Consider the following 15,294-nt stretch of genomic DNA (forward strand, 5'->3'; position numbering starts at 1 on the left):
TGATGTAGATATCCATTAGAGCCTTCAAAAACAACTTATTACAAAGAAGGTGTAGGAGAGTTGTTTTTCGTTGGACTCCTTAAGTTAAGTATTTAGTAGAGACTTGAATTCTTAGATAGTGTGTAAAGAGAAATATTTGATTGAAAGAAGTTTAGTCACTTAATGTGATCTCAGAGTTTTCAAAAGACTAATTTCATAGCTACCGACGATGTTTACATTGATAAATAAGAGAAGCTTCAAAGATCAACATATTCTGCGTCCCTGAAAGATAGCTCCAATGGTAAAAGCGGAGAAACATATGAGTTTTTTTTTTATAGGCGGAGAAACATATAAGTTGAAGAAGTGAAAGTTAAAGATCAAATCTCTGAAGCGGAAATTTGACGGGATAAAATGATAAACAAATCAACTTATTCTTTGTAATTAGCAATTAAAATGTTTGATTCTAATTAAGGATTAGTTATATTTCCCTTATTTAGAATCCATTTATGTTGTCCAGAACACAATTTTATACATTTGTCCAATAATAACGACAACAAATTAAGTATATTTAATGTAGAATTACTGTTTTTTTTACAGTATTAGGTGTAATATTGGTTGATGAAGAAAGATACACGCGTTAACAAGAGTATAAGACCGTTAAAAATTTGTCGGCGGCTGATTTGCTAACTTGTTAGTGCGTTTTACAAAGCCTGGTCAAACAGAACGTGGATACGAGGTGTCCCTCTCCTTTTACACATTCATAATGACTCAGTAGTTTTCTTGCAGGAAACAGGATTAAATTTTAAGATTAATGTTATTTCCGAGTTATCATATATTCATACTTTATTTTTTAAAAAAAAATACTTCATTTTTTTTTCTCTTTTATCTCATTTTTACTTATTTTCTTTTATTATTTTTCTTATTTTACTATTACATCATCTCTCATATCTTTCAATTATTTCTCTTCTTTTTTTTCTCTCTCCACCTCGTGGGAAGGTGTTAATTAAAGTCACATTATTTGTTATTCTCAAGGGTTCCCATTTTTGGACATGTGTATTTGTGATATACTTCCAACATACAAGTTTAGCGGTCGTTCGAGGAAAAAAAGAAGTTCAGTAAGGTTTTTATATCTCGCAAAATAAATACTTGATTTTTGGAGTTCATAAACCGTCAAAATGTATTGATAAAAAAAGCATTTAGCGAAAGTTTTATGACCCAGTAAAATAACCATGCAATTTTATGACCGTATTGCCAGATAAATGTCATAATCCATTGTGTCGATCAATGGACATATGTTGTCATGTATTCTCCGAGTGTGATAAAGGCATTTCTCCAATAATCCGCTCTTAAGGATTGAAATCTTGATTTTTGAGTTTAAATAGTCATTTTTAAACATGGCAACTAACGCTCATGAAGTAACATTTGTTTCAACTTGATTGTACATTTGTACTTGGCAGATAAGTATCATTTGAATGTGGTTAATAAGAAAAAAATATTACTAGTAATTAAAGAGGTGTATAGTCTCACAATAATCAAGTGTAGTGAGAATATCTTGCTTAAAAAAGTGTAAAATATAATGTTATAGGGGGCACCCATGTCGCATGAAATATAAAACTTATACTAATGTAATATTGGTTCAAGTGGTAAGGTCTTGAGTTTCTGTCTTGTGGATAAAGAAAAGGAATTTGTTAGTGCCACACCACCCACATTTATTCGTGTCACCCTTAAATTTGTAAAATCTGAAAATACTCTTTAGAGGCTCGCACTTTTAAAGTGGACTGTAATGGAAATTATGAAAATTGATTTGTTTTCGTCATGGTTATCAAAACCGGACCGGACCGGCCGGTTCAACCGGTAGAACCGTAAACCGGACCCTAGGCCGGTCCAAAACAACCACAAAACCGCCTGAACAAAGAACCGGAGGAGAACCGGGTGAACCGGTCTAAAATCGGGAGAACCGGTGAAAACCGGCCGGTTTGCGGTTTTGGGCGGTTTAAGGTTTGGGAAAAAAAAACTGAAAGCTTGTTGAAAACAAACATACGTTGAAACAAAAAAAAAAGACAGACGTAAATAGAGTTTCTCAGAAATAGAGTTTGAAACGTGGAACACCCAACAGACGAAGCTAAGTTATTTGGGTGACTGAATCACAAGTCTTCATCACCAATGTCTCACACCCAGCTGCTTGATCACTCTCTTACCTGGTTTTTCTTTTTAAAAGCAATGGCGGCTACTTAGTGCAGACAAGGAACTAATGCTTTGTTTGTTAGGAGAGAGATAGAAGAGAGTGAGATGCAAGAGAGAGAGATAGGAGAGAGATGGGGGAAGTAACCTTGTTTGGTGGGAGAGAGGAGGGAGGGAGGAGGGGGTTGTAGAGGTGGGGCCCACCCCTTTTTGGAGTCTCTCCAATTTGGAGAGAAATTGAACAGTAACCGTGGGCTGCATTTTTTTATTTTATTTTTTCTACTTTTAGCCAACTTAGTGGCGGTTTTTAACCCCCCACTTTGTTACTTTTTTTCAAAAAAATATTATTTTAATCTAAAGTTAATATTTTCTCTCTCTTCCACCTCATTATTTCTCATCTCTCTCTCCTCTATCTCTATCATATCAAACAACCTCTTAAATCTACTCTATTTCTCACCTATTTCTCTCTACTCAACTTCTCTCTTCTCTACTCTCTCTTCTCTATTTCTCTCTTCTCTACCAAACATAGTGTAAAAGAAAGTTGCTGTGAAAATCTGATAGGGTTTCATGTTGGGCTTGGCTTATTGGGCTTTAATTATTATTTACACTCACCCTCACCCTCACCCACTGCCTTTCCAATTTCACTTTGACAACTTTTATTTGTTTTTTTCTTTTTTTTGTCTTATTGATAAGTCACGTAGGTTTCTGTTGGTTTTTTACTAGGCATTGATTATGTTTTTTAAGTTGTTAACTTATGTATGTATATCTCGACCAAAACAAAAATAAATATATAGATATATACATTAAAAATATTAAACTATGTTGTGCAATTCTTTTCAATATGAATATTGTTTTTTATTCAATATTATTACCTTATGTTATATATATTTATTGTAAAATAATATTATTTAATTTATAGCGGTAATACCGGTTGGACCACGGTTCAACTACGGTTGAACCAATGAACCTTAAACCAGTGCCCTCACCGGTTTGATCACCGGTCCGATTTTAATATCCTTGGTTTTCGTTCCCAATCTCTCAGACTTTAGCCGACGTTCTGATCTATGGCTTCCTTTTCTTCTCCCTAGGTATATATGTACCCCTCTCTTTTTCTAATAAGTTCATTCGATTCTTATTCTAAAATTCCAACTCTTGTCCAATAATCAGAAAGAAGTAGATTACGACTTAATGTACTGATCTTTCTACTTTGAGGAAGCCATGACAAACATAATCTACCCTATGCACAATGAATTACAATATTATTGAACATGTAAAGTGCGTACGTGATGCACTTTAAAGGGTGTTTAGTTGCAAAGCAGAAACATGCCCAAAACAACGAGGAACTTACCTTCGAGTGGAACAAGGATGTCGATGGAGAGCGAGCTAGGGGACGAGTGACGACGTGTTGGGTATGGTGGTGCGGGTGAGGGTAGAATGAGGAAGGGAAAGGGAGGAGGGAGGATGTGAGGGTGGGATGGTGAGGAATTTATATGAGTTTTTTTTTTCATCAATGATATTTTTGTATTTTCACCACTTTAGGAGTGATGAAATTAGATGTGGGGTGATGACAATAACAGTTCCTTGAAAAATACCCTATAGAAGAGCTAGTTTGCGTAATATTTATGACAATTAAATATAATTACTTGCCATGGAGGATAGATGTCTTAAATTTTTTTAAAAATTATCGTGCTTTTTCACATAAATAACAAATAAACCAATTATTTTAACAGTTAGAAAATAAATTTTTTCTAGTGAGTTACTTACAAGGTCAATCTTAAAAAGGAGGAAAGAGATAATAAGAGAAATGAAAAGTAAATAGAAATAGGTTTAATAGTCAAATTAGTTAAGGAGTTTGTAAGCGAGTTTGATTTTAGTCTATATGAGGAAAAATAACTTTTAGTAGCAGTAAAAAATCACTAATAAATATAAAATGACCACCAATAAACCGACTCTATCTTTAGAATCTTATTGAGAAATAGAATAAGAAATAAAGGTAGAATTCTATAGATTTTATTAATCTTTCTATACTCCAAGTTAACACTTTCTCTGGGGAGTATAAAGTAGTTGCAGACCGAACCCAAAAGTTGTAGAAGAACAATATAATAGTGCATTAATATCCCACATTTTTATAGTTTAGTATAGAAAGCACTATCAATTAATTAGTATTAATAAAGAACCTCAACACAATCAAAGCCTAACTTTTTTGTCAATTTCTTTCGCGCTTTAAAGTAAACCAAACTCTTGCCTCTCTTTATTGTCTTCATTCTTCACTTTAAGCCAAACACCGAAAATAATAAATAGGCTTAATTGCACTTTTGATCCCCAACTTTGACCTTCTTGCGAAAATCGTCCTCAAACTTTAAAATTAGCAAAAAACGTCCCTAATGTTTACACCCGATTGCAAAATTGGTTTTCCGTCCAATTCCATCCAAAAACTAACGGAATATTCCTCAAAAAATTAATTAAAAAATTTAGTCTCTGAGACATTCATCATCTTCATATTAAAAACCTAGGAATTCATCATCTTCATCCCATTTTTCCTTCATCTTCATATAAATGAGTAAATCAAAATCAAGCTTTCTCATCCAAAAATCACTATCCTATATACCAATAAAAAATTATTAAAGAATTAGAACATATTTGTTTATGTCTCAACAGAGAAGAGAGGAAGGAGATGAGTTCGATATATTGACCTTGCGTCGTTGTTGCTCGCAATTAGGAGAACCCGCAGCCATGGCTGCTGTTACTAATCCCTGTTGTGGCTGCGTGAAAATTAAAGAAAGGAGAAGAGGCTGATACGTTTCCCTCATTTGGATTTTAGGGTTTTATTCCCCTCTTCAATAACAGAAACGTTTTTTGGGTTGAGGTTTAAGTTGAATGGTTTCTGGATTTAGGGTTTTGGGGAAAGGATTTGTGTTTGAATCTCTATTGATCTCTTCATCTTCTCTCTGATCTGGGTTAGGGTTTTTGGATTATGGGTTTCTGGGGTTTGCTGGTGTTCACATGTGGGTTGATTGCAGGTATGAGCTTAGTGCATCTGGGTTCGTAACTTGAAGAGGCACAGGATAGACAAGAGGCCATACTTGAAGGACCCATCAACTATGTGAGAGTTGCTGCAATTAATGATGTTAGAGGTGTTGGGTGGTTATTTGATAAGCATTGTGTTCGGTGGTTAGCTTGCCCACGATATTATTCTCAAATTGAATGACTTGGTTCTAGTGTTTGTGGTCATCTTCAATTGATGGTTGATTTGAGATCTGAAATTGATGTTTGGGGTGGGGTTGATGATTTTTTTGGTTTGCTTCTGGGTTTTCTAGAGAAGAATATGAAGATGATGATGAAGGTTCTTTGAAGAAGATGAACATTCATCAATTTCTTGTTTTATTTTCTTATTTTTTTATTAATTTTTATCCCAGAATTCGTTAAATATTGGATGGAATTGGACGGAAGATCATTTTTGCAACCAGGTGTAAATGTTAGGGACGTTTTTTTTGCTAATTTTGAAGTTTTGGGACGATTTTTGCAGGAAGACCAAAGTTGAGGGACCAAAAGTGCAATTAAGCCTAATAAATAAATGGAAACTGGTCACTTCAATATTCAGGAGTTTGATTGACTCACTCAGGATATCTATATATCTTACTTAGCTTAATTTACTGTAGTACGCAAGTACTACCTGTCTGTCCTTATTTCTTTTTATTTGGCCACTACCTGTCTATGCCATCGATGATATAGTATGATTCAAGCAATATATACACACTACACATGTTTTTCACTAAATATGTTGTGAAATCTCACTATATGTCCCCGGTAGAAGCTAGAATTTATTGCTTCATATATGCCATTATCAATTTTATAGTTAAAATCAATTGTAAATGTAAACGCACCAAACACCTGAAAATTTATTTATGACAATGATCTAAAACCGAACATGTTCCATGACTGTAAATATCTGTTGAATTTAACATGAATGAAATTTTATCTCAAATTATTACAACAACTCTATCCAATTTTTTTATTTTATTTTGAAGCAAGTGTCAATGCGTTTGCACTTATATTATAACGAGTATTCTTTTCCTCTGTAACAAAAAAAAATATTATAACGAGTATTCAAACATATGCAATTCTAGATTCTAGATTTCAATGGTCATTGTCAGTTTATTCTCCTAGCTTCTTGGCTAAGGTAAAATACTTAGGGAATCTCTACTCTTTCAAAATCAGTAAAAAGGGAAGAATAAGTAAAAGGTAAAGTATTTGTACTTGTACATGTGAGTTCAGATAATCCTAGCAATTATTTTACTCATCAAAAGCAAACCATATTTTACGTTATAACTGTCAATTATGGCTTTGACTAGCTAATTAATCAATTTTCATGTGCTTAAATTGTGGTCACTGGTCAGTATCCAAAGAAGCTAGAGAAAAAGAAAAGCACATGCAATCTAGTTGTGTGGTTGATCATAATATCTGTGAAGAAGCTAGCTAGCCCCACATGATGACCATGTTTGGTTGTCTCACGGAAGCCACCTAGTAGTTCCGCTAGCTTCATTAATGGTGTTCTAAATTCTCTCTAATTGTTGCTTTAATTAGTACACTATCATATATTATAGAATAGATTTCTTTAATTTCTGTCTTTCTATTAATTTTAGCTTTGTTCAGTGTTCGGTGGCGGAAACAACGGAATTAAGGTGATTAAGATTTGGAACTTAAATGCCTTTTTGGCTTTAGTCTCCACATACAACGCTTCTTCTGATTATTTTGGTCACCCACTTCTTGTCTATTGATGTCTCATTTTCATGTACTTCTTGATTATGTCTATTGAGCACCGCATATATATTAAATTTTTTAACAGAATCTCGCAGCTTTTTAAGTAATGGATTGAATTCTTTCCATTTATCATTTCATCTACGGAGCTAAAACTTCTAAGTGACACTATTACAAATAATAGACGTTTAATTGTTCACTCTTTTTATAGATTCAGATGAAATTAAAGTTCATATTAAATTACAATTTTTCTTAAAAAAACTTTTATTAATAAAATGAAAATTGTAGCCCCAGAACACGGGATAATTACACGAACAGTGGCATCTTACTTTCTGCAAAAAAAAAAAACCACAAATTGTTCAATCTAATACATTATTGCTTTGCAAAAGCATAAACTATTTAGTTCTTTTCTCTATTCGTAGCCTTCACAATTAACTATTATCCAAATACATATTTAACTTTTTACAAGGATTATGTGTGCAATCTTTTTGTCCATATTCTTTTCTTCGTTTTTGGATGTTAGTGTCATCTAATAGACTCCAATTCTTATGAGAATAGCTTATAAACTCGGATTTGAATTTAGAGGTTATCAACGTTATCCAGTATAATTGTTTTAAAAAAACTAATGATAGTATATATGTACAAGAATTCAACTTTTTTTTTACTAAACACGAATAATTAAAACAAAAAGCGTTTAACTTTTTTTAGAAAACAACACTATAATTTGTGACAACTACTAACCCCACAAAATAAGTGTCAGGATGTCTCCTAATTAAAACAAATAGGCAGTGCACGAAGAAACGCCCAATAAGCCCAGGAGCAAAAATGAAATTATGACCCTAAATCAGTCCGCAAAATTTGGATGCCCATTTCACTCACGGTCAACTACTGACAACAAATCAACTACGTACCTTTCTTTTGATGGGATTCAGGGTATGAAATAAAATAATTGAAAAGATTATTCTATTCTTCACAAGTTAAGATCACAGGCACTCCTGTGTACATCGAGAAAAAAAGTTCCTTAATTTATAATTCTTAAAGATTCCTCATTCAATACCTAAAGTTCCTTAAGTTATAATTCTTAAGATTCCCCTATTCAATAACTATGCATGCTTCATTTCACCTTCGTATGCAAAATATTTACATGACTGCGCATGGGTGTGACGGGACCGGACACAAGCAGCATTCTCTTTTGTTATTGTCACTCTTTGCCGTATGCACTTACAAAAGCAGCCATTTTATTCTCCCAATTAATCCAAACCCCTTCCGACATAATAAAAGTTACACAATTCTAACATTATAACAACCAACTAGAAATTAGTTAAATCTTTTCATCATCTTCACATCTTCAACTTTTCTGAGCATGGATGGACCTCATCATCATGCCACTCAATGAAATTACAATTCATTTTCCCCATTCCCTGAAAGAACCATAGCATGCACACATGTTAGTATAGATTTCCACGAAGAACGAATCAATATGCAAAGTAAATGAAGCTACATAAATTATTCCACACCCACATAGATTGTCCCAAATTGTCTTTTAATTTGTCTATAAAACGTCACAAGACGTGCTTCAACTGCACGGTAGTATAACTTTCCCCTTCGCACAATCCCTTTTGTATCGCAGCTCGCAGACATAACTCCTCATCCTCCTCGCGTGGAACGTGCTTTGCTGGATCTAATGAGAAAGAAAGCGGGAGAGAACGTATTGAATTGCGAGCAAGGGGTTTGGGGAGCATAATTTTGGCTAAAGCCTTCAATGATTCTCTCCCTTTGCTTAATTCGCGATTGATTTAGGATTAGTAGGGCAAAAAATCATCTCACGTGTTACACACATGATTACATAATTAGAAATGCTGATAAGTTACATTTCACTAGTCTTACGCTAAATAAATCAACATAATTTAAAAAATATCACATGACCCACATTTAGACATCACATCAATAAATGAAGGTCACATAAGCACACTTTGCCAGATTTTAGAAGTCCAATTTTTTAATCTTTGACAGATGTCTCCATCTGTTCGGGAAATTATAGTTGTCCCTCCCAACAAGTGATTTTTTCAAGGTTTAACTTGTACTCTCATCTTAGATTTACGGGGGTCTAGTGTAATTTTTTCCTAGACCTAGAAAAGTATTGTTCTAGCAGGTAAACATTACCTGTTATAACATGTTTTGTACTCTCTTGCATCGTGAAAGACCTATGGTGGACTTCCACCCTAGAAGCCACCTATATTAAAACAAATAACATTACCTGTTATAACATGGTTTGTCAGAATGACACTCCACCCCATTCTTTTTTTAAATTTACACTCCACCCCACCTTCATCTAACAAGTTAACATCATCTAAAAAGATGCTAATGGAATATTCTTTTCCTCATAATTATAATTAAAAACTAATAAGTAAAATAACAAAATCATTTTTTTATTTTTTATTTAGAGTAACAAAACTTTTCATCAAAAGAACTTCAAATTAACTTATAGTTCATTCGTTAAAAAAGTGAAAAAATTAATTTTTGTTATAGTTTAAATTAAGGGTGAAATGTATGGAATAGTCCTAAACTTTTCCGATTTTGAGAATAAATATGACTAACTATAAATTAATCTTAATTAATCTTCAAATTATGAATATTACTATTATTATATTAGACTCTTTAATTTGTTAATCAGAGTTAACTCAACAATCGTTAATGATCTTCATAAAACTATAATCCATATATAGGAGAATGTTCAAACAAAAAAATAGTAACCTTTGGGAGAATAAAAAAAAATCTATAGTGTGTAATAGGGTCTGTAAACTTTTTTTTTCTTCATGATATCTTCTTTATTATAGTAACTTTGAGATCCAGTGCATCCATTAATGTAAAATATAACTTATTTAGAGCAAGATACTACAAAAACATAGATTCATAAAATAGAGTTAAAAAGAGAATACAATTTTTGGTTCTAAATAAGTTATATTTTTTAAGGAATGAAGGTTACCATTTTAAAAATATTTTTACTATAAGTTAATTTGAAGTTCTTTATATTTATTGCTGAAATGTTGTTACTTTAAAAAATGATTTTGCTATTTTAAATATTAATTTTTAATTATTATTATTCTTATGAGGAAAATAATATTCCGTTAGCATCTTTTTAGATGGTGTTAACTTGTTAGAGGGAGGTGATGTGGAGTGTAGATTTAAAACAAGAATGAGGTGGAGTGTCATTCTGGCAAACCTTAAGGGAGGTGAGTGCATTTTACTCATAAATAACTGATCATGTAATGCAACTACATCTAAATAAAGGTGGCTTCTAGGGTGCAATCTTGCACCATGCATGATAATAAAAACTAGTTAAAATAAGTCATTTTTACCTGTTGGGAAAAGTCCAAAATAAATGCAATAGATAATTCAAAAGTTCCATCTCCTCTCTCTTTGCTTTAGGTCTTCACTCTATGACCTTTCTTCTCCCGTGAGCAGCGAGGTTTCCTCTTCAGGGTTTCCTTTCGTTTTTAGTGAGGTCTTCTCCCGCTTATCCCAAAAACTCATTTTCCCCACTAAACAACAACAATGCCCCTTTGATAAACTTTTCATCTTTCATATTTCATCGCTGGAGACCACCGCTTCACTCTCCTTCAAGTCATCAGAATCGATTCTGCCCTCACTAGCTCAAATTAGTGATCCAAAGGCTTTTACCCCAACCTCTCTAACTCCCTCAACTCCACCTACGTCCTTGTTTCCCAACCCAAATGTCCTTCAAAAAAACCACGAGTTTCCTCCACACCTGTTCATCTTTTTCCATCCATATTCGAGATTGACACTCAACGCCATTGAGATGCCGATGACCACCGCCATTATCATCAATCTGACATTAGTCACAAGCACAGCCACAAGTCCAAGGATTGGAAAAAAGATCGAGAGTAAACGAAAGGGAGATCTTATATGACAGATAACCGAGTGACATATCAAGTTTTGATTTATGGTTAGTGATTCTTCTTCTTCTTCGATGTTGTGAATCTAAAATGAAGGTACCAAGGTCTATGAAGGTGATTATGATTTCCATTAGTTAGTTTAGCAGGAGCATATATCCCACGAATCGCACCAAGTTTTCTCTGTCATGCATGGAGAAATCTCCGACTCAACGGGGACTTTTCGCATCTTCTCAACCTAGAAAGGGACATAAATTGGAGAAGCGAAAGAGTGGAGGAAATTAGGAAAAGGCGAAAAAACAAAGAGATGATTGTGTAGCTATTTACCGGGGATGGCTGCGGTGCCACCAATAGTGGTTGGCTTGAGACATGGTGGTGTGATGGTGGAGGGTTGGTCAGAGGTTGTGGCTGAGCAACATCACCAACAAAGGAGAAGGAGTTTTAGGACATCATTGTAAAAACAAAAAAATAATATAATAATTTATTACAAACATAAATATAAAGGACAAATTGATAACAAGTAATTGATCTCAATTGAGATCTTCAATCCAACTGCTGCTCTAAATCATCTTTGCACTTGTGCATGACTTATTACTTATTCTATTGCAGAAGCCCAGTACAATGTATCAGTATATATATGGGTCCATGATTTAGAAGTACGGCCTGTACATTTGTGGGTTGTACGGAAGATTACAAGATGGGTGTTAGATGCACTTTTTAATTATAAAATCAAAAAATAATTTCGCTCTTCCTTTTAAAAAGTATTTCGCTCTTTTAAAATGTTAAATTAACATCAATTATAAGATTCCAAGATATATTTTAATTTCTATATTTAAAATAAATAAACTACTGCACGACATAAAATAATACGGTCTGCAGATTTGGAAGTATGGGTTACGATTTGGAAGAAGTACGGTCTGCAGATTTGCGGTTGTTGTACACAAGTTTTCAAGATCTGTCTTAGCTGTGCATTATACAGATTTTAAACAAGGAACATATAGTTGACAAAAAATAATAATAATAAAGAACTTATATTTTTGGATACAACAAGGAACGTATGATGATTCTCTTCATTGTAAAATATTTGTCAATGTCAAATTTTACCATTTCATTATTAATTTAATTTAATTCTTATTTTTTTAAGGATTGTTTGAATGACCTATGAGAAAATTTGGGTTAAATAAATCCATAATTCAATCACATTAAAGATAGGTAGGTAAAATTTTCTATATTTTATTTATTTAATTATTAAACATATATGATGAGATGGTGAAACTTGACCATGTCAAGTGATCCAAATCCACAAAACTTATCCATACACCTCATGTGATCCAGCTGACTAAGTACTCATAATTAACAGTTCAAATATTTATTTAAAACCTTTACACACTCAGGGCTGTGGAGAGCCTTAGGCCAAATAGGCAATGGCCTAAGGCCCCCACCCCAAAAAATACTTATTTAGGCCCCAAAAAAATTTACTTAGGCTTAAAAAAATAGTTACTAATTATTAATAATCTTTAGCCAACTAAAATATAAAAAACGTGTGAAAGCATGATAGTATAATTACCTATATATAATATTGATAATTCTGAAAATGCGATGAAACAACTACCTATAGATAATACTGACAACTGTGAAAACGTGATACAACCACCTAAATTAAAATTGTTTGATTATAAAACTCTTGATAAATGATTTTGCAACTAAAAAAACTAGAAGATTAATATAAAAATTGATATTTTATATAATATATTAAGTCTCTTTAAAATTCTCATAAAAAAACTCACTTCAACGTTTTTGCCTTAGGCCTCAAAGTTTATGTACACGGCCCTGTGTAACAGTAGGTTTGCATAAATTATACAGTTTAATGTTTGTGCGCTCATATATTCAATAATTGAATGCCATATATTCAAAATATTACATTCTTTTTTATTTTAATTAAATTAGGAGCTTATTTTGTGATTTGATACCATTCATTGGATTTTGCGCAAAACAATTCTAAAATTAAAGTGCACACACTTTTTTTGGTTTCCCAAGGTATTTACACAACCAGCAGTCATGAAACTATTCATCCGAGATTTTGAGAAAAATGCACACACCTTTAATCCAACATTAAATCCTAAACTAAATTCAACCATAAATAAATGTTTTACTCAATCAGATTTATATATTGGTGGAAATGTCTTGTAAATAACCTTGATGCGTGAGAATTAAATAAAAAAATGATCCATGCAGATATTTATTATAATTAAGCAAGATATATGTATGAAACACTGAATGATCTATGTGATGTTAAAATGTGAGAGGAGTTTGTTAGACTCAAATGCAATACGTAGATATATTACAGAAGGTTACGACAAAGGCATGCTATGCTGAAAGTGCTGGTCCATGCGAAGCAGTAGTGTGATTTCGCGTGGAGTCCACCACCAATGCCGTCGGTGCATGTGGCACGCATGATTGATCCTCGTGAACAGTACATTTAGTTCACGTTAAGGATTAGCGTCGGTGCAGCACTACGTTAGGTGTGAAGCATGAAATATCGATCGATCTTCCGATTTGGCCTTTTATTGGTTACTTTCATGCCGAATATTCCCATGCATGTGGAAGAGGACCATGGATCTGCGTATGGTGTTCCATGCTATATAACTACACCATTGCCACTCATATTTTGGCTCTTCATGCGATTCACCTCACCCACTATCATCAACAATATTGCTATATAAAAAAACAACAATATTGCAATATAAGTACTCCTTGATGTATGATATGTTAGAAAATGAATAGGCTTGATCGTGATGAAATCACTTTCATTAAAGTATTTCAAGCACTCTCTGAATTCGTCTTAGAGTTTGGATGCAAGAATACCCAGGATAATCAGTCTTGCTTCGAGTTTGCACAAGACTAATGAAAACTCAAAATGCAGCGAAGTGTTTTATGAAAAAACAGAGGATATGATTGTGTGTTCTGAATTCTGAACATGCACTCTATTTATAGGCAAAAACAGAACAATTCATAAGGTTGCGACCCTTCATAAATTATGTCTGTTACCAACAAATATGTGAATAGTTGCGACCCTTCGCGAACAGGTGCAAAATTCGAATTCTAAAACGAGCAAAACAAACGGACGTTACAGCAACCGGTTGCCGTCGCCGTCGATGCGTCGTGCCTCAAGTGTCGTGCCGTCTACAAGCCGCCACTAGCGCCTCTACGCCCACGCCTACGCCCACGCCGCGAGGGGTGGTGTGAATGGATCATGTGACATAAAAGCTTGGGACCACCAAACCATGCACATGTGGCACTATATCCTCTCTTTGTCTCTTTGTTGAATGGTTGACATTTAATGATATATAAATGCTTTGAAAAGTTACTCCACTTTCTATGTGGGACTTCATTCAAATCCATTCAATGCAACACATTTGTCATTTTTGGAACACTATGTAATTATTACTCCTTGAGTAATTATTACAACATGATACACGGATAGACAAGACTAATGGGATAAGGTTATATAAGAATCAATGAAAAATTTGAACAGTTAATGAAAAATTATGGAATTATGAAGATACATTTGGGTGAAGAATTGGGAAGAAAGAAACATTCATAATAATGCGTGTGTTCATGAACTGCATTACTTATCTTGTGACAAACATTTTGTACTGCATGAGCATGAAAATAAAACGTAGTATGCAAGTGGTATTAAATTAATAATATTTAAAATAGAAAATTGAAGATGTGATTGAATAGTTGTGTAAGTGTTTTTCCACGATATTGCATAGAAATGAATCTTTTAAATTAAAGTGGAGATTTTCACCAAATGGTTTATGTTAAGAATTATATGTTTTCCAAAAGAAAAACAAAATGGCCCATGGAGGTCTCAAACCTGCGACCTTCGCGTTATTAGCACGACGCTCTAACCAACTGAGCTAATAGGCCCATTGTTTTTATGTAAAATACTTATATTATTTATCATTTTATGGGAAATATATTATTTCTCGTGGAGCATATTTTCCTTCCTATGTCATTACACATTTACATTATTTAATCATGATATATGAAGAACTATAATTATAGTTTGTGAATATGATTAGTAAAACTTTGTTGCTTACCAGTATAATTATTGTAAAATTGGCTCAGGGAAGCAGGAAAGGATCAAGTGGTAGGAGACTCTTGGAATTGGATATGGAAACTTAGGGTGCCAAAGAGAGTTAAGTATTTCATATGGACCAAAATGCACAACTCGTTGCAGGTCAACGACAAGCGGTTTCACTGTAATATGGCGACATCCCCGTCGTGCCCTCGCTGCTCCGCTCCGGTCGAGGATGCACTTCATTGTCTTCGTGATTGTGCTCATGCCCGGGAAATTTGGCTTCGAATGGGGGCAATCCGTTGGCAAAATTTCTTGTCAGGAACAGTGCAACAGTGGATCAAGCACCATGCGTGTGGCAGTCGTGGGGTTCTGTTC

General features: G+C 33.7%; 1 non-coding gene across 1 annotated transcript; it reads right to left on the reverse strand.

Annotated features, from left to right (window-relative positions):
• Positions 1-14,691: 14,691 nt before the first annotated feature.
• On the reverse strand, positions 14,692-14,765 carry TRNAI-AAU (transfer RNA isoleucine (anticodon AAU)). The gene has a single exon. It is a non-coding gene; the product is annotated as a tRNA-Ile (tRNA).
• Between the last annotated feature and the right edge of the window lie 529 nt (positions 14,766-15,294).

This window comes from Lotus japonicus, chromosome 4 (assembly GCF_012489685.1).
Source record: "Lotus japonicus ecotype B-129 chromosome 4, LjGifu_v1.2".
NCBI classification, from domain to species: domain Eukaryota; kingdom Viridiplantae; phylum Streptophyta; class Magnoliopsida; order Fabales; family Fabaceae; genus Lotus; species Lotus japonicus.